Genomic DNA, 25,741 nt, shown 5'->3' with positions numbered 1-25,741 from the left:
TTGAGGACCTTTCTAGCACTGAGCTGTCACCCAATCAGAAGATAATACTCTTCTCTCCAGAGACATTTAACATCCATTTTGAAGCAGCTGAAAACATATTATCAAACTAATTTGAGAGTCGACCCAAATCATTTGACAGAAATGCAGAGCATTGATTGGGATTCAAAGGACTGATGAAGACGTAAGTCAGGTAATTAATATGGCATCCAGAATCAACATATAAATGACAATAGTGAAGTATGATACCAAGACTAAGGAAGACAGAAGGACTAAGGTCCTGTATGCTTCTTTAAGGATTGAAAGATCAGTAAACAGGATACAGCAGAGTGCTAACAGTGGGAAGGGTCCTTAGAATAATAACCATGTCCTTTCCTATTTGCATATAAGGTGCCTTCCAGCCATGCCTGGCTGACGTGAACACTCCGATGTTCAAAATCTCCTCTTGAAATTATTGAACAGACTACTGTAATGTGATGTGATAGAAATACATGGCAGGAGGAATACCATTTACCATGTCTAGGATTTGGTAGAAAGCAGAGAAATGGGGGCCCAGGAGAACTAGTATGGAAATCTGAAAAACATACTTGACCTTTCTGAGACTCATTTTTATCTCTCTCTAAAAAAAATGAACTATCTATAGTATCATCTATTTCTTGAACCATTTTACAAAGGTTATAATTCAAAACTTGGGGGAGTGTAAAAATGAGTTTTTAACAGATCATTCCACATGTCAATATAAAGCACTACCTAACATGTATTAGGGTTATCCTTTATTACCCTCCTCTTTTCCCTCCTATTTGCAATTATCACTGACAGAGAATTAATCCCAAAGACATAATTTGCTTAGTTTGCAAGTGATCTACAAATGACCTAGTTTGTCTGATGTCTATAATCAATAGACTTCAATCATATGAAGACATTTATTTTGTTAGTTTCCCTTTATTTGATCAGTGGAATAAAATTCTGGTACTGTGCTACATTTCAAATAACACAAAACAGATCAAATTCTTAATGATTTATAACAGATGGACTTAGTCATCACGCAAATGTCTGTTTCTCTTCTAATATTTTCCTGAAAAAATGTACTCATGTCTTTTATAGAAACAAATGAGATGGTGTGCTCTATGCCCCTTCTATTTTCCTAAAGGTTCAAGAGAATTATTTAAATGAAAATTTTGAGCTTTGAATTTTCATTTTGATAAATACTGAATATTCTAGTTCCAGGGTTTTGGTTAAATCTCTTCATTCTGTATGACTGAAGGCTTTCTCTCTCCCTCTTTTCTCTCTCTCCCTCTTCCTCACTTTGATTTTTTTAACACTGTTGGAAAAATCTACCTTTCTTTTGTTTTAACTTTACTTCAAGAATCTGGAGATACTAATTTTATGATTGATTGTTAAACACTGATTTCCAGATTTATCTGAATATTAGCTTTACTTGTTTAGAATGTTCATATATTTCTATTCGATATTCCTAACAGATTAATTGAAAGACCTAGGGTCAGTGTGAGATTAATACAGGTTGAAGATAAACTGTAGATGAAGATTGTGGAATAAAATAATATATATTTTTTTCTGGACCATATGAAAAAATCATGTATTATCTACTACTCAAACTAAAAATAAATGTTACTTATATTGCTAAGGATTTATTTGCATCACTTCATTAATTAGCAATTTACAGTGTATCAAGTAGGCTTAACTCTTCTAATAGATTCCAAATGGGCCATTAGGTTATTCAATTCTAGTTAGTTTTATACTTATTCATGAGAGGAAAATGTAATAAAAAGATTTCCTAAAGGAAAAGACTTGTTTGGAATTCAGTGTTTAAACAATAAAAAAAAAAAAAAAAAAAAAAAGATAGATAGACATTGCTAACTGGGGCATATGTATAAATTGGTATCCCTGAGGATCTATTTCCTTAATAGTTAAGTTCTTGTCACTCTGTTGTCCTTCATGACTGGTTCACACAGCAAGGATGAAGCTGATTGGCTTGCTTATTATACCACTTGTTAAAAATCAGGATCTGAATCAGTGCTTCTTGAGGTGGTGATTATGGGAAGAAAAGAGAGAAAGAGAGAGAAAAAAAAATTGCCATATTCCCCATGTTTGCCTTTTCACAAGTTGTTCCCTTTGCTTTTTAAAATATACCATTCCTTACTTCATCTCCCAATTTCCATGTCAAAGTACCCAAATCTCTCACCATCCATAATCTGTAGGAATGATCTTCTTCTCCATGGTAGGCTTGAGTATTGAGAACACAAACTGCCTACCCCATATAATGCTTAGAGACTGAAACTGCCTTCCCATCCACCCAACTGACTCTCAGCATTAGGTGTTGGCAAATTTTTCTGGGAAGGGCCGGTTGGTATATATCATAGGATTTGCAGGCAGCATAAAAGATTCTTGTCACTTTTTTCCTTATAACCTTTTAAAAATGTAAAGCATGTTCCCATCTTTGCTCACAGGGGTGAATCTTGTACCTAGGTAGTTCATAGAACTCTGGTCTATATTAACAGAACTTGACTATACTATTGTCTTCATTAGTATGACTTTACTATTTCAGGAAAGGACTTTCCAAAAGAACCAACAATTCTTCAGTGGGAATCCACAATTTTTACCCTCAGATTCTACGAATCCATTGTCTCAAAATTCCTAACCTTGCTTTTTGTACTAGTCCTAAATGGTTATATTATGATCTTTACCCAATCTTAATCAAGCTCCCATCCCCTCTTGTCCTCTCTCACTCCCATTGAAAGTTTTCCTTTAAACCAAACTTTTAATTCTCAGAAAATTCCAATTTTACCTTCCCCTTAGAGAGGACCCAAGCTCTGTGGAGAAAGTATTTGCTCTCACCTGTGCCAACTCAACTTTGTCTTATCAATAGATTGTTTTGGTGAATGCTCTTTTGGCAGGTATTTGTGCATCCAGCACTTAAAACCAGGGTGGTTTTGATTCTATTATAGTGTCTTTCATAAGTTTGCTCTTTATTATGCTTGTATAAGTATATGCCTGCCTCTCTAGTTGAGTTTAAAATTCAGGTTATCATAAATCATATGGTGGTTATATTTTATTAAGGATTTTGCACATAGTAGGTGATTAATAAGTATCTTTTGCCATATAGTAATATAATCAACGATCTTAACTGAACCAGATTTATTCAATTCAGTCCTTTCTGTTTCTCACATTGGGTTTGCTGTGTGAAAGCATCTTTCACTTCTATTCATGTACGACAGAAAATGAAAAAGAAAGATGTTCCAAAACCCATAATTAAGCCTTCTTAAAATGTCCCCAGGAATAATCAATGCCATTTCTCTGCAGGATATTTTCTGTGAAAGTAGCAGTATTTTGTGTCTAGATTTCTTTGTATCTTTAACTATTCCCTTGACTGCGGATCAGGGCATCCCCACAGTGCAGATCCAATCAAGGAAACGCTGTGTTTCTTCAATTTGACAAGATGCAGAGCAAGAAAAGAAACAAAGAATAAGTCTCACTAAAAAGTAACAAGGTCTTCCTGATGCCATCTGATGGAGTCAAGGGCAGGTAGGGCAGTGCTGTTCAATTACCTGGGATTTAGTAATTAATACCTAACTACTTAGGTGTGTGCATCCACTGCACACAGGGATTGTTGGGCAAACAGTAGGTATTTCCTCAGTGAAACGGAAAAGATAGTCTATTTTTTAAGTCAAAAAGCTTGTCAGAAACTACCATTTGAACTGCTGATCTCTTGGGGAACGTAGTATGGGTGTTCTGTTATATGTCTGTCAATACTCTCTTACTTTTTTTCTTAAGTTGTAAGCAGGTAACCATGCTATGTAAGTTACTATGAAAATAAAACTAAATGTACATGATCAGAGTAAAGGTTGGAAGTTAAAGAGGACCAAAAAAAGTTACACTGTCTCATATTAAATCAGTATGCATACTTATTAGAGTATATTGGTTAAAAAGGCATAAAAAGGGATAAAATATAATTACTCATTGTTTATCCAAAGCACCATTTCTGCAACTACATAAAGGAAAGTTGTTACAGAAAAGTAAGGGAGAGTATGTTTCAAAAGCCCTTCTAGCTTTGAAAAGAATAACTCTCTTCTGCTATCAGACCGGATTTTAGAGAAGAGCAGGGCTCTGTGTTATATCTCACTAGAATGTAACTCCTGTAGGTTACCCTACAGCTCTTCAGGCAGACAGTTGTTGGTTTCTTCTATGTGACTCTTGTAAAGAAAGAAAAAAACAAAGAAAACACATACATAGCTGCCTTAGAGCAAATGCTGTTTGATTCCATGGAAAGTGTGGGTGACAGGTTACACTTCTGATAAATAGGCACATCTGCTGCAATTTCTTCAGACTCAGAGTCAAGAGATTTGCCATTTTTGTTGCTTAATTCTTTCTCCTGACCTGTGCTTTGCTTGACCTGGCACATCAAGATGGGGGGGGGGAGGGGGAGCGGGGAGGACAGATGAAGCAGAAGCAGGATGCATCAGATTCAGACTATTGTCAGATGGGATCTTTTATGCTCTGCCTAGCCACCATCACAGGGCTTTGCTCTGCTGATCCCCTTAAGAATAAGGCTCTCCAAATGAAACAAATCAGGCTATTGAAATAAATGTTGGATTCCTACAGTGATTGTCTTTAGAATCATAATACCTAATAGGACTTAAAAGGGAGAGCATCCTCTCTGTTGAAGCTATAGTGGTTTATCAGTTTTGCTAGATTATATACACCTCCTTTCTCTAGAACATCACCTGACTCAGTCCCACCCAACTCATGTTTTATTTATTTTTTATTTTTTTATTTTTTTTCCAACTCATGTTTTAAAGAAGCTAATGATATAGATAGTAGTCTTATACTATTCCTTTGATAATTTCATAAAACATATAGGTTTGTTTTGAAATCATATTTATAGATATCCTCCATATTTTGAAGTATGAAATTGTGCTGGACATCTATTTTTTTCTCCACACAATTTTTGTAAAGCTTTTATTTAGACAACAAGGAAAGGAGAAACTTTTACCTGACCAAGATGATTTGAAGAAGTTTATGCATCTGAAATAATGACTTGTACTTGGTAGATCAATGCATATGTACTTAATTTTAAAATGATATGGAGAAAAAACCCAAATCTCCATCAACAGATGAGTGAATACATAGATTGTGGTATTCTAATATAGTGGAATATTTCTCAGTAATGAAAAAAATTGACAAGCATGAATCTCAATTATTTTTCTGAGAGAAAGAAGCCAGACTTTGTCATCACCAAAGAAGAGTATGTACTGCATGATTCTATTTGATAACATTCTAGAAAAAGACAAATATGTACCTACAGAAAAAGTTGATCAGTGATCTACTGGGAGCAGGGAATGGAGTAGATAAAAAGAAAGGTTTAAAAAGGGCCACAAACAAAATTTGGGCAGTAATGGGCAAGTAAGTATGTTGACTGCAGTGATGGTTTCACAAATATATATATAGAGATTAAACTTTATCAAATTATACATTGAATATGTACTGAGTCATTAATTGTATGTTAATCATATCTTAATAAGTCTGTAAAAACATAATTTATGAAATATTGTCAAGTCCTTAAATAAGGCAGGTGAAGTAGAATGTCTGTTTGGAAATTGCATAGTTTTTGAACTTTTTAATGTAGAAGAGATAAGAAGATTCCTGTGGATGCAGTCTTGACACAATGCTTGTAGGTAAGAAGTTAGAAAGGAAGGCTATTCTTTATCAGTAGTTATACAATACCTCAAAAAAAATGAGGGGCATGGTAAGTAAAAAGCAATGTAGGTTTAAGAGGCATATATGATCCAAAATATGATGTTTGCAATAAGAATAAAGACAGATAAGATTCTCTTCAATAAATAAAACATACTTTTTTTTATTACTCTAGGACATGTAAAAACACAAAAGAAAAAAGGGGATGCTAAAAAATAAGAGATATAGAAAAAGAAAAGTGAGTATAGTTCATTCATCTCAAGGATAGTAAAAGGTAAATACACAAAGATAAATGAACATGTACCAAATAGATAAAGACTTTCATTAAATAATTCCATCTTTTCGACTCTGAGAAAACTTTCTTTTAAAGACTTAGAAGGCCCTCTTTCACTAAAAAGTTATATGTGCAATTGAGTAAAATCAGAGAAAGTCAGATCTTCCTCTTGGGCTCTGGTTTCCCCAGGTGTGTTACTGTGAGTTCAAAAGAATAATGAAAAAGAACTTAAAGTGCTGTTACCAGGAGCCTGTGTAGATTCCATTCAAACTGTTATTCAATTGGATGACATTTGGGCAGCCTGGGTGGCTCAGCGGTTTAGAGCTGCCTTCCACCCAGGGTGTGATCCTGGAGACTCCGGAGCCTGCTTCTCCCTCTGCCTGTCTCTGCCTCTCTGTCTTTCTATGTCTCTCATGAATAAATAAAATCTTAAAAATAAAAATTGGATGACATTTGAAAATCCTCTTTGATTTTGCACTGAAAATGAGTTGAGAAAGAGCAATGAACTAAAGCAAGGTGAAGAAATTACTAACTGAACAATTTGAAGCATTAGCAAAATGAAGTATTTTCAGGCTGAAGTTTTCTTGGTCCATCATAAAATACATCAGCTAGGCCTCCTTGTTAGGCCCACTGTGATGTGAGAATAGCAAATACAAGGTGACTTCAAGGCAATACTGATTCAAAAACAAAAGGCTCCCACCATTAGACATATAACATTGAGAAGCTTTTAGGAATAGCTCAACAATTTGTGATCATCTCATTTTTTTCCTACCTCAGTAGAAAGAAGAAGAAAACTGGGAGAATCTGATTCATTTTCATTACCATCCTCGGCAATGTTTTTCGGGAATCAACCACTGTTTTATTTATTTATTTTTTAATTTTTATTTATTCATGATAGTCACAGAGAGAGAGAGAGGCAGAGACACAGGCAGAGGGAGAAGCAGGCTCCATGCACCGGGAGCCCGACGTGGGATTCGATTCCGGGTCTCCAGGATCGCGCCCTGGGCCAAAGGCAAGCGCCAAACCGCTGCGCCACCCAGGGATCCCTCAACCACTGTTTTAAAGTACACCAGTGTTTCTAGTTAGTCTCAGTTGACTACAGAGTTACAAGCTGATCTGCTTATTTTTCTTCCTCAGTGAATGAATTGTTAAGGGATCCTGCAGATTTGTGCTTTAGCAGGACATTTTTGCTAATCAAGCATTATAAACATTTAAAAGATCTACAATTATTTCTCAATCGTTCAGCAGTCGGTTTATTTTTTTTCCCATTATGTTCACCTCAACTTCTAAGTTTATAGATTATTTAGACCTTTCTTTTAAAAGCAGCATGTGAAGGTTCCAAAACTCTAACCTTGGAACTTTTTTTTTGTAAGTGGGGTTCAAACTCATGACCCCAAGATCCAGAGTTGCATGCTTTACCAACTGAGCCAACCTCTAACCTTGGAACTTTACTGGTAGATTTGGTGGGAGAAAACACAGATGAAGTTTGGCAAAGTCTTTAGTACACATCAGTTGTCATTGCAATCTACCATGAAACTGATATTCAAGAGTGGGCAAGTAGAGACCTGTGCACAAGAAATGAAATGCTGAGCTTTTTGAAGCAAAAATAATATATTATCTGAATCTTTGTATTCATCATATCCCTGTGGTAGCTGCTCAATGAATTTTTAAAACAAAAGAATGTGGTATTTCATGGCAAGAAACTATATCCCAGTCTCTGCCAAGATGAGAAATTCCTTTCTAATGGGGTATGAGCAGACTGGACCCTCCATAGCTCAGATGGCTTTGGGCTAGGTAGCAGTGACTCTCATGCCTGAATGGATTTTCCACTCATTATGAAATCCCAGAACAGAAGGAAGGGAGGAGGAAGGGAGAAAGCCCAGCAACAATGGCCTTACCATAGTATGACTGTCTCATTTGTGTGGCCAGGAAATTTTAGGAAATTTATCTAAACTCTCCATGGCAAGATGTGTTGCAGGTAAGAAACTGTCATTAGCAGAATGAGACATAAAATGAGAAAAATTATGATTCAGTATTTCCTAACATTTGCCAAAAAAGATAGACAGGTGAAATCAAATGCCCAGTTTAGCCTCCTTTGCTACAGGGGCACTTCCAGGCAGCTGTGCCTTCTCTTCAGGCTGGCACATGACTCACCTTGATGGCTATAGCTGTCTACTGCTTCAGAAAACACAAAATCACCTTTTAAAGATAATAATAAAAATTTAATCCAGATGCATTCTTATCAAGGAGGTGGGGAATATGATTTTTCATATTTTAATGAAATATGAGGAAAACTTAAAAAAATCATATCATAAAAAGAGAAAATTTGTTTCCAAGTTAAGGAAAAGTTCAAGAGAAGAAAAATTAGTTCCTAACAAAAATCTGTATTAGGTAGACTGAAACACTGAATGAAAAAACACTGATGAGATGGTTTGAGAAAGCTAGGTATCTACTATCTATATATAGTATATAAAATATATATAGTATTTAAAAAACATATATCTTATATATTTATATATACATATATATACATGTATGTGTGTATTATATATATGTATATATATGCACATATAAAAAACTTTTTAGTATTTTTGAGGATTTTTTTAAAAGCAATAATAGCATTTAAAAAAATGTAGAGCAAGAAGAAAATAAGCTTTTGCTGTTCTCTGCCTTTAATTGAAGTAGTTTGCAAAAGCATCTTTTGCCTAATGCCTCCATTGCCTAATGTCCTATCATGATGTCCCATACCATGTCATTTTTAGAAGCTTCATTTACAATATAGTTGATACTATATAATTGAAGCTTCTTTTTATAAGTGCACTAATCTGCCGCCTTCATGACCTCATCTATCTAACCTTAATAATTATCTCCCCAAATCCCCATCTCCAAATACCAGTGTTTTGGGGATTAGGGCTTCAACATATGAATCTTGCGTGGAACAGAACACAAACTTGCAGAAGGCTTAAGTTCTAGACTTAAAATAATTCATCTGGTTATTAGTGTAAGTAAATAACTGGGCTCTAAGGCAAGGGAGTTTGCACAGACACTGTTGGGGGTGCAGGAGTCTACGAGAGAAGCTCTCTAGAAAACAGGTCGTTACATTAAGGGAACCATAAAGGGGGCTGGGAAGGTACTAGAATATCAAGATTTTTGAAGTCTGATGCAGGAGAGAGGGAAAAATGAATGGGAAAGGGAGGGCTTACTGATAACAGAACGTTCTGTTGACTCACTAGCTTTGCTGAGCGAAAAGCCCCATCACAGACTGATTTTAGATATTTCAAAAGCTTTTTCTTTCTTTGAAGCCGGGCTGTCTGAGGTATTATTTAGAATCTTGACATTTGTCCCATCGCCATGGATATACAAATACTAAGTGTTCTGGTTCTAGATAATGAAGCCAGACTTGTGAAGACTTCTGTGAAGTCATATCCTGCATTTTCAAACGTCTGAAGGGCTTGGTACAAACAGAGCCCAGAATGAAAAACTGAATGCTAGCTACATTAATTAATTTCTGAACACACAAACAATAAATCCAATTCCAAAAATATTTTAGAGCACAGTCTGTAAAGACAGTTTGAAATTGGTTAGCAGAAGTTATTTTAGCTTAAAAGTCTTATGTTTTATTTCAGAAGTGAAAGTGAGAAGCTGCAGAGACAACAGCTGTTACTTTTGAACATAAAGTGTTAGAAGGGAAGTAGAAATTTATCTAAAGTTCACAGATGTCTCCAGTTATCAACAATGGATGTCATTAATCATTTCCTAGTATTTGAAGAGATATGACTTATCCACTAGTTGGCTGAATGTTTTGGTGGTGGTGGGAATTGATCTATAAACAGACAAATAAGTAAATCTGCACTGCAACTAGATGAGAATGAACAGATTTCTTAAAATTTAAAGAATTATTACCGTGATGCTCTGTTTAACTGGTTAAAATTCATCTGATAGATTTCTTATGCAAGTTAATATGGTGACAGGCTTCAACTAATTGTGATGTTTCAAAATATTTCTGTTAAGACTTTCAGCCCATTTGAATGTGGCAGAGATTATGATATTAGGATAAAGTAAATTTTATTTGCTCTAAATGAAGGGGGAAAGACTTATTAATATTATTATTATTATTATTATTACTTTGCCTAATTTAGTTTCCACTTAATCTATTCATATCAAAACTTCTTACCACAGTAACACCTTTTCTAGTGTTTGGATCTGCAACTGATCGGGAGAATGAAGCTGCTCAATTTTGCCTTAAATGAGAGTGCAAGCAGAATTTCTCTTCACTCTAAATACATTTTGATTTGTGTGTGAAGTTCTTTAAAGACTATTCAGAAACTTCTCTTTGCATTCAAATGTTTAATTTGATTAATTCAAATGTTTACATGATTAGTAAAAATGCTCACTTGCCTTCGACGGTGGTTTGCAACTAGTTGACCTTCATAACTGCATTGACACATGGCAGGGATGGCGTTATGGGTGTGTGACCTGAGCAGTTGCACAGGCCTTGTACTTAGAAAAGTCGTATGCTTGGTTTAATTCTTTATTGCCAACATTTGGAGATTCTTAGTAATTGTTGGACATGGGACCCTGTGTTTTCATTTTGCACTGGGTCCCACAAACGATGTGGCTAGTCCTGGCACGTGATAAGAAGCATAGTAAAGGTATAGTAAAGCATAGTTGTAAAGGTTCTGGATGATCTCCAAAGACAACAAGGTCTCTAGCACTCAGATACCTTCACCTATTTTGACAAGAGATGATATACAGAACCAGTCTTCTTCAGAGTGATGTGATACCAATTCCTCTCGCTGAATGTACAGAGGTGAGAGTGACCTTTAAGAGTACAGTTGTCTGTGATACAAAGAGTGTGGACCTTTAGATTTTGCATAATAAATAATGTAAACTTTGTCTTATGTTCTACTAGGAGAGGGAAATAACTTCTTAGATGCAGAAGGAGAAGCTGGCATTAAATGTAGCCATTATATCCTCAACACATCCTGTCTACACAGAAAGGCCCCAGTACACATACACTAAGGCCAAAGAAAGTAGAGTAATTCTGAAAATAATACCAATAATGCTACTTATATGACACAGATTCTCTCACTATCAGGATCCTAACCAAAGTTTACTACAATTCAGTAGCAGATTCATAGAAGCTATACGTGTTACCAAAGGTCATAGAGCAAGTTGAGGTAAGTATCAAACACAGGTCTTGTAAATCTGTGCCACTTTCACCTGTTTGCTCCACTTGTTAAAAATCATTGAGCCTCTAATTAGAAGTTCTGCTCCCATAATGGGGGTTTTATTGAAGTAAATGGAGTAATCTTTGGGCTACCAGTGAGGGCTTTTTCTCTGCTGTTTCCAGGCTCAGAGCAATTGTTTAGGTGGTGGGAAGGGAACAGGATATCACAAATACTGCAGAAAAGAAGGGCAAGACTGGAAAGGAAGCCATTGAATATTGGTGTTGAAAGGAAACATTATGATAAACTTGTCAATCTCTCCTTCTCTGAGTCCAATCTGATGGAAAGCCCTCTCAAGAGCTACTGGAAAGACGAATTTTCTCTTTAGAAACATTTACAAATGAGCACTTCATTTTAAAATACCACATTCCATTCCATCGAAGAACTGTAATTGCTTCAAAGTTCTGGCTTGAGTTAAACTGAAATTTGATTTACTGTAAATCTGAATAAAATAGAGTCTCTGCTCTCCACCCTGCAGAGGGATACAGCCATAAATACATAAAACCAATATACATGTGAACAAGACACAATGGAGAAACCCACAGAACCTATTCAGAGAGGTATCCTGCTGGAACTGTTGGATAAAATTTCAAAGGACTAGCTCTTTGAAAAGGACTGTGAATAATGGTAAATTATGAAAGGGAAAACACAGACATTTTCTACAAATCCTAATGACTTATTTTCCCTAGTTCACATGACATTTTTTAATGTTTAAAAATTCTCTTGGCCTTCTCCTTTTTAGATTACATAACCAACTCAAATGCCTTAAATATTATGTGTGAGGGCATCCATATATGATCAAAAATATCAATATCTCCTTTTTACCCTATGACTTCTCTAGCTCTTCAGTGTTCCTATTAGTGTGAACCACCATGTTTAAACCCGTTCCATCAGATATGCTCTGCCTTTGCAGCAAGACTTTGTTCCTTGTGATTAGGGCATTTCACACATATTATGCTTGCATTAGAGTTAGTGCCAGCAGCATCATTATTTTGTTGGCTTGTGCCGAACCTGTATTTTGATCAGTGAGGCATAGGGTAAGGTGTCCTCCACTAGTATGTGCTTGGAGATTTAAGAGAAGACTTTCCTGATCTTTTCTAATTTTCTCTTTAGTATTGAGCAAAAGAACGAGATCTTGCCATTTGTGACAAACTAGGTCCTCCAGAATGGAGGTGTAATTATACTAAATTATATTTAGTATAATTTGTGTTATACTAAATGAAACAATTCAGGCAAAGAAAAAGGCCATAGGATTTCACTGATATGTGGAATCTAAAAAACAAACAAAAAGCAGAAACAGACCCATAAATACAGGAACAAACTAATAGTTGCCATAGGTGAAGAAAATGAGAAAATGGGTAAAATGGGAGGAGAGTGGGAAATATAAGCTTCCAGTTATCGAATGAATAAGTTATGGGGTTAAAAGATATGGCATAGGGAATATAGTTGATGGAACTGTAATATTGTTCTATGGTGACAGATGGGAGCCACATTTGTGGTGTGCGCAAAACCATGTATAGACTTGCCGAATTACTATGTTGTACAACTGAAACTAATGTTATATTGTGTGTCAACTATACTTCAATTATGAAAATTTGGTAACTCTTCAATATTTTTAAATTGGAAAAAGTCTACAAAGCAACAAAACAAAACCCAAAACACCATTATAAAGCCTAAAATAGACCCACATGGTATTCCACCAGCAACTTCCCCAGGTTTCAACAAAGCTTACTCACCATTAAATGAACTTAAGATCACCCATTTTGTTTTTTACCAAGAAAGTACCTATCATATCTGTATATCTTGAGGTTAACAGTGGATCTGCCACTAGCTGAGAGCCTCCTATCAATTTCATCTAAAATGTGAGTAAGATAGTCTTGTTATTGGGGTGCCTGTGTGGCACGGTCAGTTAAGCATCTGACTCTCGGTTTCAATGCAGGCCATGATCTTGGGGCTGTGGGACCAAGCCCCATGACGGGCTCTGTGCTCAGTGTGGAGTCTGCCTGAGATTCTCTCTCTCTTCCCCTACCTGCCTGCATGCAGGCACACACACTCTCTCTCTGTCAATAAATAAATATATCTCTAAAGAAAAAAAAAAGGCACTCTTGTTATGTATTGTTGTGGAGTCCAGCTGAATCACAGGCATTATCATATACTAAACAAAAAAAAAAAATCCATTCAGACTCTGATTAAAAATTTCGTTGGATTAGTTTCTAACCTCTCCTATTGTATTTTCTCAAATAATTTATCTTTTTCTCCTTTTTAAGACTTAGAACATTTGTTTAATCTTCCATTTTCTGAATGTGCTCTCTCCCCCATTTTCATCGTTGTTCAGACTATGACACCACATTTGTAGTCTCTTTAGTATCCAGTTATGTGCTAATTCTTCATTTGCTAAGTAGAAATCTTAGATTATTTTATCACTTATTTAGGATCTCCAATACATTTCTATTATAAACATTATTTTCTTGATTCTAGATGACTGAACTAAAATTGGATTTGAGTAGGAGTGCCTTCTTTCTTCAGCTGCTAGCATTTTATCATTTTCTTTAAGCACTGGGATTATGACTTTCTATTTCTCTTTCACATCGTGGAACATATATATTTGTTAACACTTTTCTTGAGAATTCAGCTCATTCTGGCATACTTTTCCTGAACTAATTCCCTCTGAATCACACCACATTTTAGTACTCATTTGTGATTTTATGTTTCTCTTTCCATCTTACAAAGATTTTGAAAATCTGAGATTCTGTCCATTGTAGTGGGCACTTTCTACAGTTCTATAATTGCTAGCATTAATTGCATATTTAGAATTTTCTGCCTTGCATTCATGATATGTAAATTTTTATACATCATTGAAGTTAATTTACCAATTCAATTCAATGTTTCTAAGCTTTTGACTCTGTGAGGTTGACTTTTATTTCTTTTGTGTCCTGTCCTTGTCTAGTTTTGAAATTTTAGTTATATAAATATCATAAAATGAATTGGATAACTTCCACTCTATTATATTCTCTGGGAAAGTTTGTGAAAGTCAGAGATAAACCATTTGGGAAGGTTTCCTAAGCCTGTCTGCAACAGTGTCTAGACTTGGTATCATAGGAGAGTGGAGAAAGGAGGGAGATTCTGAATACTTCTCACATTTATTTAATGTCCACTGATCCTTTCAGGTTTCCAAAATCTTTTTTAAAAAATATTTTATTTATTTATTCATGAGAGCAAAGAGAGAAGCAGAGATATAGGCAGAAGAGGAAGCAGGCTCCCTGCGGGGAGTCCGATGTGGGATTCAATCCCAGGACCACGGGATCACACCTTGAGCTGAAGGCAAATGCTCAATCACTGATACACATAGGTTTCCCAGGTTTCCAAAATCTTAAAATAAATTGGTCATGTGCTTATTTATTTTTTAAAAATTTCTACCACACACACACACAATTTCTGCTACATACACATTTTATAATTTATAGGTATTAAATCATTTATTGGATTTATGATTTTCAAGATTAACTACTACTCTATCATAGTATCTTATATACATAAATATATACACACATATCACATACAAGTACACATATATGCTATAGCAATACATATGTGTATAGGCATACTACATATATAATACATACATGCATATATCTTGGAAAGGGAGATAAGTTTCTTTGAGCAATTTTGCTTGAATTTTGTCTATTTCATTCATTTTTGGAATATAGCACTTTTAAACAAAATTTGATGTCAAACCTCATAATCAATTTTCAACTTGTTCTAGAAAATCATCATCCATGTCCTTCCACTACTTATGTGGCTAGATATGTACTTGTATAATAATACCACTTGTGAATTTCTATTCGTTTCTTCTCAAAAGCACCCACACCGTGGTTCTACTTCACTCATTTGGGAGTATTCCCTCCCTAACTCTTGACCAGATCTATCTAGGAGCTCCATCGACTATGCTCTCATTCCTTTCTGTCCTTGACTCCATTCCAACAAGTAATGTGTTTACTGGTCTTGCTTTATCTAAATGTCAAGTCCCCTTGGTACACTGTAATGCTCTTGGGAGCAAATGCAGTGACTTTTATTTGTGGCCTCCAAATTCCCTCAGTGTGTTTAATACAGAGTAGGCACTGAAAAAAATGAATTTGAAGAAGATTTTGACTTATTCTTCTAAGAAGATTGCACACTCACCAATATGATATTTATTGATTTATAAATTATCTTTCTCTAGAAAGAATTTCAACAGGTATATTGCACCTGCATATATCTACTTCTAGTGTTTACAAGAGATTCCTCAAACATTATTATAAATTTTCTTCTGTGGCCATGACAGCATTCCTGCTTTTACCTGTGAATACACAGATCATCCTATAATCTCTGAAGCGTGAAATAGGGCTTCATTGTTCATTGTTTAGGCTCATCTTCTCAAGGAAGAGGCTTATGCCTTTTAGAATCTATCAAATTAAAGTCTCTTATTCATCATTTCTCATTAAGTCATGTCCGCCTGCTTATACGATTTCTATAACTTTGATTTGTTTTAACCATATTAGCACTTTTTTTTTCTCCTCTGATAAGTTTTCATTCTACTAACAAAAGATGTACAATTGGAAAAGCCTTGCATTTTAGACGTTTGCTCCAACTGTGGGAATTTGCAAATTCTCTCCATGGGCTCGCCAGAAATTAAAGTAACAAGACTAATTTCAGTTATTTTAATAAGGAGATACTTAAAATGCTTAAATTCACTTATCTCAACAAGAAGATATGATTCTGAAAAGAAAAAAATGATTCATCATGTGGTAGAGGATACCTTCTAAACCATGACACTATAGATTATTATATTTTCTAAGTAGTTACAATATCTATGGGTTTTTTTGTCACTCACTATTTATTAAATATGAGTAGATCAGGGGCACCTGGATGGCTCAGTGATTGAGCATCTGCCTTTGGCTCAGGTTGTGATCCTGGGGTCCTGGGATTGAGTCCCACATCGGGCTCCTTCTGCCTATGTCTCTGCCTCTCTCTCTGTGTTGCGAATGAATGAATGAATGAATGAATGAATAAGTAAGTAAGTAAGTAAATAAATAAATAAATAAATAAATAAATAAATAAAATCTTTAGAAAATATATAAGTAGATCAGTTCTGGCATACTTTTATCTTCCTTAAATACACATCTTAGAACACTCAAGCCTTAATACCCATTTGTGATATCTTAGGATGTAATGACTAAGTCAGTCTGTATTCTCTTTGCAACTTTCTTAAATGTATCAAATCTTGATCATATCCTCTCTTTTTATTTATTTGAAAGAGAGAAATATTCAAAATCAAGTTTTATCCTTCTAATTCTCAAGTTTTGGTTTCTTATTGAACCTACTTCCAATCTGATGTTATTCGACTATTTTTTCATGATCCCTTTCAGTTTTTACTTCCTTTGTTCTCTTTTTCTTGTCCTTCTACTTTGCCCCCACTTTCTTAAATAGCACTGTAATTCAGAAGTGAGGATAGGAATGTGTGAAAATATTTAATATCTTTTTACTTTTTGCTTGTTCTATGGGATAAAGCAGTTGAGAAGGGACAGCTAAATTCTGTTAGGTTCTCTTTGCTTATAAGTTGTAAGAAAACGTGGTCAGAAATAGACTCATTCTTGGGATGCTATTCCAGGTATATGAAAAGTAGTGTCAGGAAATTTCAAATTCATGCATTCCAGGAACTCTTGAGAGTCACCAGTAGCTTTAAAAAAAGATATTATATGGTGGTTTCCATGAAATGATTTCTAAAGGCATGAAAGAGCCAAGAATTATAGATAGGAAGGGACTTGAAGGGCATGTTTTATGTCTGTGCTTCCGTGTGAAGTGATAACCACTCACAGCTTCTAAAACTGGGTTTCCTGTTTGAGTGAAAGAGGAAAGGTAAGATAGTAGTCAGTAAGCTCTGCTACATTTAGCACATTTAAGTACATACATACTGACATAGAGATCCCCATATATACATACATATACTATTAACATCTGCTGCTCTGATCCTAGGGAGCAGCATATAAAAAAGGGCCCAGTTCTGGTTTTTAGTCTAAATATAAATGTATTATGGAGTACCTGGGTGGTTCAGTGGGTTAAGCATGTGCCTTCCACTCGAGTCATGATCCCAGGGTCCTGGGAAGGAGCTCCATACCAGACTCCTTGCTCAGTGGGGAGTCTGCTTCTCCCTCTCCTTCTGTCCCTCCCCTGCTTTCTTTCTTTCTCTCTCTCAAATAAATAAAATAAATATAAACTTACCTGATAATAAGAGAAAAATATAGAGAGCAAGTATTTTTGGTCTCTACATGTGCTAGAATATATAGTTGTTATTCTTAATCCTCTGCTCTTTAGGCCCACTTGTGAAGGCAGCCAATTTTACAAATGGTAGCTGAAAATCCCATACTTTCTTTGTTAAGAGCTCAAGCAATAGCTTGCTTTACTTCTTTATGGTTAGAACTTGGACCAATAAGTAATTGGCCTTGAGGAACATCTTGAATATCAGCCTCTAAAATCTGTACAAGTGCCCCAGACACAGACACAATATGGGAGCAGTGGCTTAGAGATAGCATATCACATACAACAACATCACATAATGCCAACAACTTCTCCAGTCCACTTCTTGGCCTAGTCTGGAAATCAAGATTGGCTTGACAATTCTGCAGCAACATCAGAGGAAGATGGAATGGAACTCTGCCACCAGAAAATTTAGGTAATGATCTAACTGCAATCTCAAAATTGAGGTGATAAAAAGATGACACATTTCTTTTTTTTTTTTTATTGTTTTATTTTATTTTTATTTATTTTTATTTTTATTTTTTTAATTTATTTTTTATTGGTGTTCAATTTACTAACATACAGAATAACCCCCAGTGCCCGTCACCCATTCACTCCCACCCCCCGCCCTCCTCCCCTTCCACCACCCCTAGTTCGTTTCCCTGAGTTAGCAGTCTTTACGTTCTGTCTCCCTTTCTGATATTTCCCACACATTTCTTCCCCTTCCCTTATATTCCCTTTCACTATTATTTATATTCCTCAAATGAATGAGAACATATAATGTTTGTCCTTCTCCGACTGGCTTACTTCACTCAGCATAATACCCTCCAGTTCCATCCACGTTGAAGCAAATGGTGGGTATTTGTCATTTCTAATAGCTGAGTAATATTCCATTGTATACATAAACCACATCTTCTTTATCCATTCATCTTTCGTTGGACACCGAGGCTCCTTCCACAGTTTGGCTATCGTGGCCATTGCTGCTATAAACATCGGGGTGCAGGTGTCCCGGCGTTTCATTGCATTTGTATCTTTGGGGTAAATCCCCAACAGTGCAATTGCTGGGTCATAGGGCAGGTATATTTTTAACTGTTTGAGGAACCTCCACACAGTTTTCCAGAGTGGCTGCACCAGTTCACAGTCCCACCAACAGTGTATGAGGGTTCCCTTTTCTCTGCATCCTCTCCAACATTTGTTGTTTCCTGCCTTGTTAATTTTCCCCATTCTCACTGGTGTGAGGTGGTATCTCATTGTGGTTTTGATTTGTATTTCCCTGATGGCAAGTGATGCAGAGCATTTTCTCATGTGCATGTTGGCCATGTCTATGTCTTCTTCTGTGAGATTTCTGTTCATGTCTTTTGCCCATTTCATGATTGGATTGTTTGTTTCTTTGGTGTTGAGTTTAAGAAGTTCTTTATAGATCTTGGAAACTAGCCCTTTATCTGATATGTCATTTGCAAATATCTTCTCCCACTCTGTAGGTTGTCTTTGAGTTTTGTTGACTGTATCCTTTGCTGTGCAAAAGCTTCTTATCTTGATGAAGTCCCAATAGTTCATTTTTGCTTTTGTTTCTTTTGCCTTCGTGGATGTATCTTGCAAGAAGTTACTATGGCCGAGTTCAAAAAAGGGTGTAACCTGTGTTCTTCTCTAGGATTTTGGTGGAATCTTGTCTCACATTTAGATCTTTCATCCATTTTGAGTTTATCTTTGTGTATGGTGAAAGAGAGTGGTCTAGTTTCATTCTTCTGCATGTGGATGTCCAATTTTCCCAGCACCATTTATTGAAGAGACTGTCTTTCTTCCAATGAATAGTCTTTCCTCCTTTATCGAATATTAGTTGCCCATAAAGTTCAGGGTCCACTTCTGGATTCTCTATTCTGTTCCACTGATCTATGTGTCTGTTTTTGTGCCAGTATCACACTGTCTTGATGACCACAGCTTTGTAGTACAACCTGAAATCTGGCATTGTGATGCCCCCAGATATGGTTTTCTTTTTTAAAATTCCCCTGGCTATTCGGGGTCTTTTCTGATTCCACACAAATCTTAAAATAATTTGTTCTAACTCTCTGAGGAAAGTCCATGGTATTTTGATAGGGATTGCATTAAACATGTATATTACCCTGGGTAACATTGACATTTTCACAATATTAATTCTGCCAATCCATGAGCATGGAATATTTTTCCATCTCTTTGTGTCTTCCTCAATTTCTTTCAGAAGTGTTCTATAGTTTTGAGGGTATAGATCCTTTACCTCTTTGGTTAGGTTTATTCCTAGGTATCTTATGCTTTTGGGTGCAATTGTAAATGGGATTGACTCCTTAATTTCTCTTTCTTCAGTCTCATTGTTAGTGTATAGAAATGCCACTGACTTCTGGGCATTGATTTTGTATCCTGCCACGCTACCGAATTGCTGTATGAGTTCTAGCAATCTTGGGGTGGAGACTTTTGGGTTTTCTATGTAGAGTATCATGTCATCGGCGAAGAGGGAGAGTTTGACTTCTTCTTTGCCAATTTGAATGCCTTTAATGTCTTTTTGTTGTCTGATTGCTGAGGCTAGGACTTCCAGTACTATGTTGAACAGCAGTGGTGAGAGTGGACATCCCTGTCTTGTTCCTGATCTTAGGGGAAAGGCTCCCAGTGCTTCCCCATTGAGAATGATATTTGCTGTGGGCTTTTCAGAGATGGCTTTTAAGATGTCGAGGAATGTTCCCTCTATCCCTACACTCTGAAGAGTTTTGATCAGGAATGGATGCTGTATTTTGTCAAATGCTTTCTCTGCATCCAATGAGAGGATCATATGGTTCTTGGTTTTTCTCTTGCTGATATGATGAATCACATTGATTGTTTTACGGGTGTTGAACCAGCCTTGTGTCCCAGGGATAAATCCTACTTGGTCATGGTGAATAATTTTTTTAATGTACAGTTGGATCCTATTGGCCAGTATCTTGTTGAGAATTTTTGCATCCGTGTTCATCAGGGATATTGGTCTGTAATTCTCCTTTTTGGTGGGGTCTTTGTCTGGTTTTGGAATTAAGGTGATGCTGGCCTCATAGAACGAATTTGGAAGTACTCCATCTCTTTCTATCTTTCCAAACAGCTTTAGGAGAATAGGTATGGTTTTTTCTTTAAACGTTTGATAAAATTCCCCTGGGAAGCCATCTGGCCCTGGACTCTTGTGTCTTGGGAGGTTTTTGATGACTGCTTCAATTTCCTCCCTGGTTATTGGCCTGTTCAGGTTTCCATTTCTTCCTGTTCCAGTTTTGGTAGTTTGTGGCTTTCCAGGAATGCGTCCATTTCTTCCAGATTGCCTAATTTATTGGCGTATGGCTGTTCATAATATGTTTTTAAAATTGTTTGTATTTCCTTGGTGTTGGTAGTGATCTCTCCTTTCTCATTCATGATTTTATTAATTTGAGTCTTCTCTCTCTTCTTTTTAATAAGGCTGGCTAATGGTTTATCTATCTTGTTAATTCTTTCAAAGAACCAACTCCTGGTTTTGTTGATCTGTTCCACAGTTCTTCTGGTCTCGATTTCGTTGAGTTCTGCTCGAATCTTTATTAACTCCCTTCTTCTCTTGGGTGTAGGACCTATTTGCTGTTTTTTCTCTAGCTCCTTTATGTGTAAGGTTAGCTTTTGTATTTGAGTTCTTTCCAGTTTTTGAATGGATGCTTGTATTGCGATGTATTTCCCCCTTAGGACTGCTTTTGCTGCATCCCAAAGATTTTGAACGGTTGTATCTTCATTCTCATTAGTTTCCATGAATCTTTTTAATTCTTCCTTAATTTCCTGGTTGACCCTTTTATCTTTAAGCAGGATGGTCCTTAACCTCCACGTGTTTGAGGTCCTTCCAAACTTCCACGTGTTTGAGGTCCTTCCAAACTTCTTGTTGTGATTTAGTTCTAATTTCAAGGCATTATGGTCTGAGAATATGCAGGGGACAATCCCAATCTTTTGGTATCGGTTCAGACCCGATTTGTGACCCAATATGTGGTCTATTCTGGAGAAAGTTCCATGTGCGCTTGAGAAGAATGTGTATTCAGTTGAGTTTGGATGTAAAGTTCTGTAGATATCTGTGAAATCCATCTGGTCCAGTGTATCATTTAAAGCTCTCGTTTCTTTGGAGATGTTGTGCTTAGAAGACCTATCGAGGGTAGAAAGAGCTAGATTGAAGTCACCAAGTAGAAGTGTATTATTATCTAAGTATTTCTTCACTTTGGTTAATAATTGATTGATATATTTGGCAGGTCCCACATTCGGGGCATATATATTGAGGATTGTTAAGTCCTCTTGTTGGATAGATCCTTTAAGTATGATATAGTGTCCCTCTTCATCTCTCACTACAGTCTTTGAGGTAAATTTTAGTTTATCTGATATCAGGATGGCTACCCCTGCTTTCTTTTGAGGACCATTCGAATGGTAAATGGTTCTCCAACCTTTTATTTTCAGGCTGTAGGTGTCCTTCTGTCTATAATGAGTCTCTTGTAGACAGCAAATAGATGGGTCCTGCTTTTTTAATCCAGTCTGAAACCCTGCGCCTTTTGATAGGGTCATTAAGCCCGTTCACATTCAGAGTTACTATTGACAGATATGAGTTTAGTGTCATCATGATATCTATTCAGTCCTTGTTTTTGTGGACTGTTCCACTGAACTTCTTAAAGGGGAATTTTAAGAGTCCCCCTTAAAATTTCTAGCAGAGCTGGTTTGGAGGTCACATATTCTTTTAGTTGCTGCCTGTCTTGGAAGCTCTTTATCTCTCCTTCCATTTTGAATGAGAGCCTTGCTGGATAAAGTATTCTTGGTTGCATGTTCTTCTCATTTAGGACCCTGAATATATCCTGCCAGCCCTTTCTGGCCTGCCAGGTCTCTGTGGAGAGGTCTGCTGTTACCCTAATACTCCTCCCCATAAAAGTCAGGGATTTCTTATCTCTTGCTGCTTTAAGGATCTTCTCTTTATCTTTGGAATTTGCAAGCTTCACTATTAAATGTCGAGGTGTTGAACGGTTTTTATTGATTTTAGGGGGGGATCTCTCTATTTCCTGGATCTGAATGCCTGTTTCCCTTCCCAGGTTAGGAAAGTTTTCAGCTAGAATTTGTTCAAATACATATTCTGGCCCTCTGTCCCTTTTGGCGCCCTCGGGAACCCCAATTAAACGTAGGTTTTTCTTTCTCAGGCTGTCGTTTATTTCCCTTAATCTATCCTCATGGTCTTTTAATTGTTTGTCTCTTTTTTCCTCAGTTTCCCTCTTTGCTATCAACTTGTCTTCTATGTCACTCACTCGTTCTTCCACCTCGTTAACCCTCGTCGTTAGGACTTCTAGTTTGGATTGCATCTCATTCAATTGATTTTTAATTTCTGCCTGATTAGCTCTAAATTCTGCAGTCATGAAGTCTCTTGAGTCCTTTATACTTTTTTCTAGAGCCACCAGTAGCTGTATAATAGTGCTTCTGAATTGGCTTTCTGACATTGAATTGTAATCCAGATTTTGTAACTCTGTGGGAAAGAGGACTGTTTCTGATTCTTTCTTTTGAGGTGAGGTTTTCCTTCTAGTCATTTTGCTCAGTGCAGAGTGGCCAAAAGCAAGTTGTATTGGGAATAAGAGAAAAAGAGAGGAAAGAAAGAAGGAAAGAAAAGAGAAAGAGAGAAAAAAAGGGAAGAAAAAAACGAAAAAAAAAAAGAGAGAAGAAAAAGAGAAAGAAAAGAAAGGAGAAAAAAAGGGGGTGGGGGAAGGAAACAAATCAAAAAGCAAAACAAAACAAAAACAAAAACAAAAACAAAAACAAACAAACAAAAAAAGAACCACCGGGAGTATCTTCTGATTCTGTGTTCTTTAAGTCCCTTGGCTTCTCCTGGAAGTTGTCCGTCTAGCTGATCTTCTGGGGGAGGGGCCTGTTGTGCTGATTTTCAGGTGTTAGCAGTTGGGGGAGCTGCTGTGCCCCTGCCTGGTGCAGGGCTCAGTGGGGGTTGTTTACCCCGTGAGGCCGCAGGAGGAACAGCCCCAGTGGCGGGGCAGCTCTGGAAACCTGGATTCAGCTCCGGCAGGAACTCCGTCTGCAGGGCCTGGAGGCTCCGGGGCGGGGCCGCTGATGTGCTCAGCTGGGGCAGGAGCGTCCTTGCTGTCCTGGGCCCTCCCGGCCTCTGCCTGTCCCGGGGGAGGCGGGATCCTGGGCTGTGTCCCGGCGCCCTGTGCTCCGGAGCCTGCGCTGGTGGATTCGCGCTCCCGGGCCGCGCAACCCCCTCCGCGGAGCTGCCGCCCGAGCCCCTCCGAGCTGCTCCTGGAACCGCGCAGCCCCCTCCGCACGGAGCCTCTTCCTCTGCCCGAGCCCCTCCGAGCTGCTCCCGCCCCGCAGCCCCCTCCGCGGAGCCGCCGCCCGAGCCCCTCCGAGCTGCCTCGGGTCCCGCCGTGCGCGCTGCAGCCCTTAGGGAGCTCGGCGCACTCTCCCAGGGCGCAGGTGTCTGTTAGTGTCCCCGGGAGCCCGAGGGCATCCCCGCCCTCCTGGGTCCTGCTCCAACTCCCTGCGAGCCCCTTTCCGCCCGGGAAGGTCGGTGCAGCTCCTGCTCCTCCGGGACGGGGCTCTCCTGTCCTGGGGACACTCGCCCCGGCCTTAGCCCGGCTCCTCGCGGGCCCCTCCCCCTTGGAGGCCTTTGTTCCTTTATTTCTTTTCCCCGTCTTCCTACCTTGATAGATGCGCGAACTCTTCTCACTGTAGCATTCCAGCTGGTCTGTCTTTGAATCTCAGGCCGAATTCATAGATTTTCAAGATAATTTGAAGGTTTTCTAGGTAGTTTGGTGGAGACAGGTGATTTGGGGACCCTACTCTTCCGCCATCTTGCTCCTCCCCCCCAAGATGACACATTTCTAAGCTAAAAAACATGGTGCCCTTTTCAAAGACCATGTGATAGGTCATCAAAAATATGTGAGCCACTGTTAACACTTTTTGCATTTCAATATACACCAAAAATGGGATAAATGGACAAAAGCAATAGAATCTATAATTTTTAAAAGAGAATAGAAGAACGAGATGGGTTGAGAAGTAAGAAGGGTCAAAAGAGATGCAGAGCTTGAGGAAGGAAGAGATGCATGTGAGAAGTCAGATATTTGGTAGTAAGGTTGACTGATAATTTGCTGAGAACCTCTGGCAGTTTGATGTGTACCAAAGCAAGGGAGAAGACACATTTCTTTTATTTTCTTTTTAAAGATTGTATCCATTTATTTGTTTTTTTTTTTTTTTTGTATTCATTTATTTGACAGAGAGAGAGAGAGAGAGAGAGAACACATAAGCAGAGTGGCAGGCAGAGGGAGAGAGAGAAGCAGGCTCCTCACCAAGGAAGGATCCTGACACCAGGCTCAGTCTCAGCACTCTAGGATCATGACCGGAGGCGAAGGCAAACGCTTAACCGACTGAGCGATCCAGGTGCCACAAGAAGACACATTTCAACACAGGAAAAATAGACTCTGATCTGATTCTGTATCCAGCCAAACATAATGAATTGATGATTTCTATTTCATTTGTGTACATTTTGCTTGATTCTCTCTCGTTTTAGATCATCCAGTCATAGGTGAGGGAGAGTGATACCATCCTATCATCAAGCCTTAGCTTCTGCGGGCCTACTCTGCCCACCTGAAGGAGACAACCTGGGCCAAATCCTTATTCTAGGCATGGAGGGCTCTAGTGCCAGGGGAATGATGAAAGAATATAATTTCTCTAACTAGATCCGGGGAGTCATTGCCCAAATAATCCTTTTGGAAGCTTCCCCTACAGGTAAAGGAAAGTTAAGACCAGTTAAAGACACATTGTTTGAATGACTTACTCTAGTTGTTTTTGCCCTGTTCCTCACAGGACCCTCTGAGTGTATTTAGGAACTCACCTGTTGAACAGTTGCAAGGAGCTATTCCTGGCAGCTAATCTGTGGAGGAGAGAAGGAGGAAACATGGTGGTGATAAAAAGACACTTGATTCAAGGTACCACCCATTTTGTTTCTGAATATTCCTTACAGGTTAGAAAGTGAACAAAGCAGGAAGATTCCTCTCTGTACAGTTAGTCTCCAGTGTTTACTGAGATGGCCACAGGGAATTTTAAGCCCACTTCTCTTCTGTGAAGACTCCAAAGGGCTTCTGTTCACATGAAATCAGTAAAGAGACCTCTGCTAGGAATTACCAACAAGAGCACAGAGAAAGGACAGCAGTCCTTCAGTGCTCATTTCCTTTGTTTCAACACCTCCATACAAATTCCCTTAAAGATGCTGGCAAGTGCATCT

At 37.7% G+C, this 25,741-nt stretch overlaps 2 long non-coding RNA genes across 3 annotated transcripts; one reads left to right on the top strand and one right to left on the bottom strand.

Moving 5' to 3' along the window:
• Window positions 1-3,138: 3,138 nt before the first annotated feature.
• Window positions 3,139-9,331, bottom strand: LOC144280991 (uncharacterized). Its single transcript, XR_013349441.1, has 2 exons — window positions 9,214-9,331; window positions 3,139-3,439 (listed from the first exon to the last, which is right to left on the bottom strand). It is a non-coding gene; the product is annotated as an uncharacterized LOC144280991 (long non-coding RNA).
• A 1,733-nt stretch (window positions 9,332-11,064) lies between these two features.
• On the top strand, window positions 11,065-24,991 carry LOC144324677 (uncharacterized). Of its 2 annotated transcripts, none has more exons than XR_013390103.1 (2): window positions 11,065-11,163; window positions 24,737-24,991. It is a non-coding gene; the product is annotated as an uncharacterized LOC144324677 (long non-coding RNA). The 2 variants fall into 2 exon arrangements; XR_013390104.1 differs by lacking the exon at window positions 11,065-11,163 and adding an exon at window positions 17,569-17,920.
• Window positions 24,992-25,741: the final 750 nt, after the last annotated feature.

Source organism: Canis aureus, chromosome 12, assembly GCF_053574225.1.
Source record: "Canis aureus isolate CA01 chromosome 12, VMU_Caureus_v.1.0, whole genome shotgun sequence".
Taxonomy (NCBI): Eukaryota; Metazoa; Chordata; class Mammalia; order Carnivora; family Canidae; genus Canis; species Canis aureus.
Note: the sequence above shows the minus strand (reverse complement) of the source record. Positions and strands in the feature narration are given on the sequence as shown.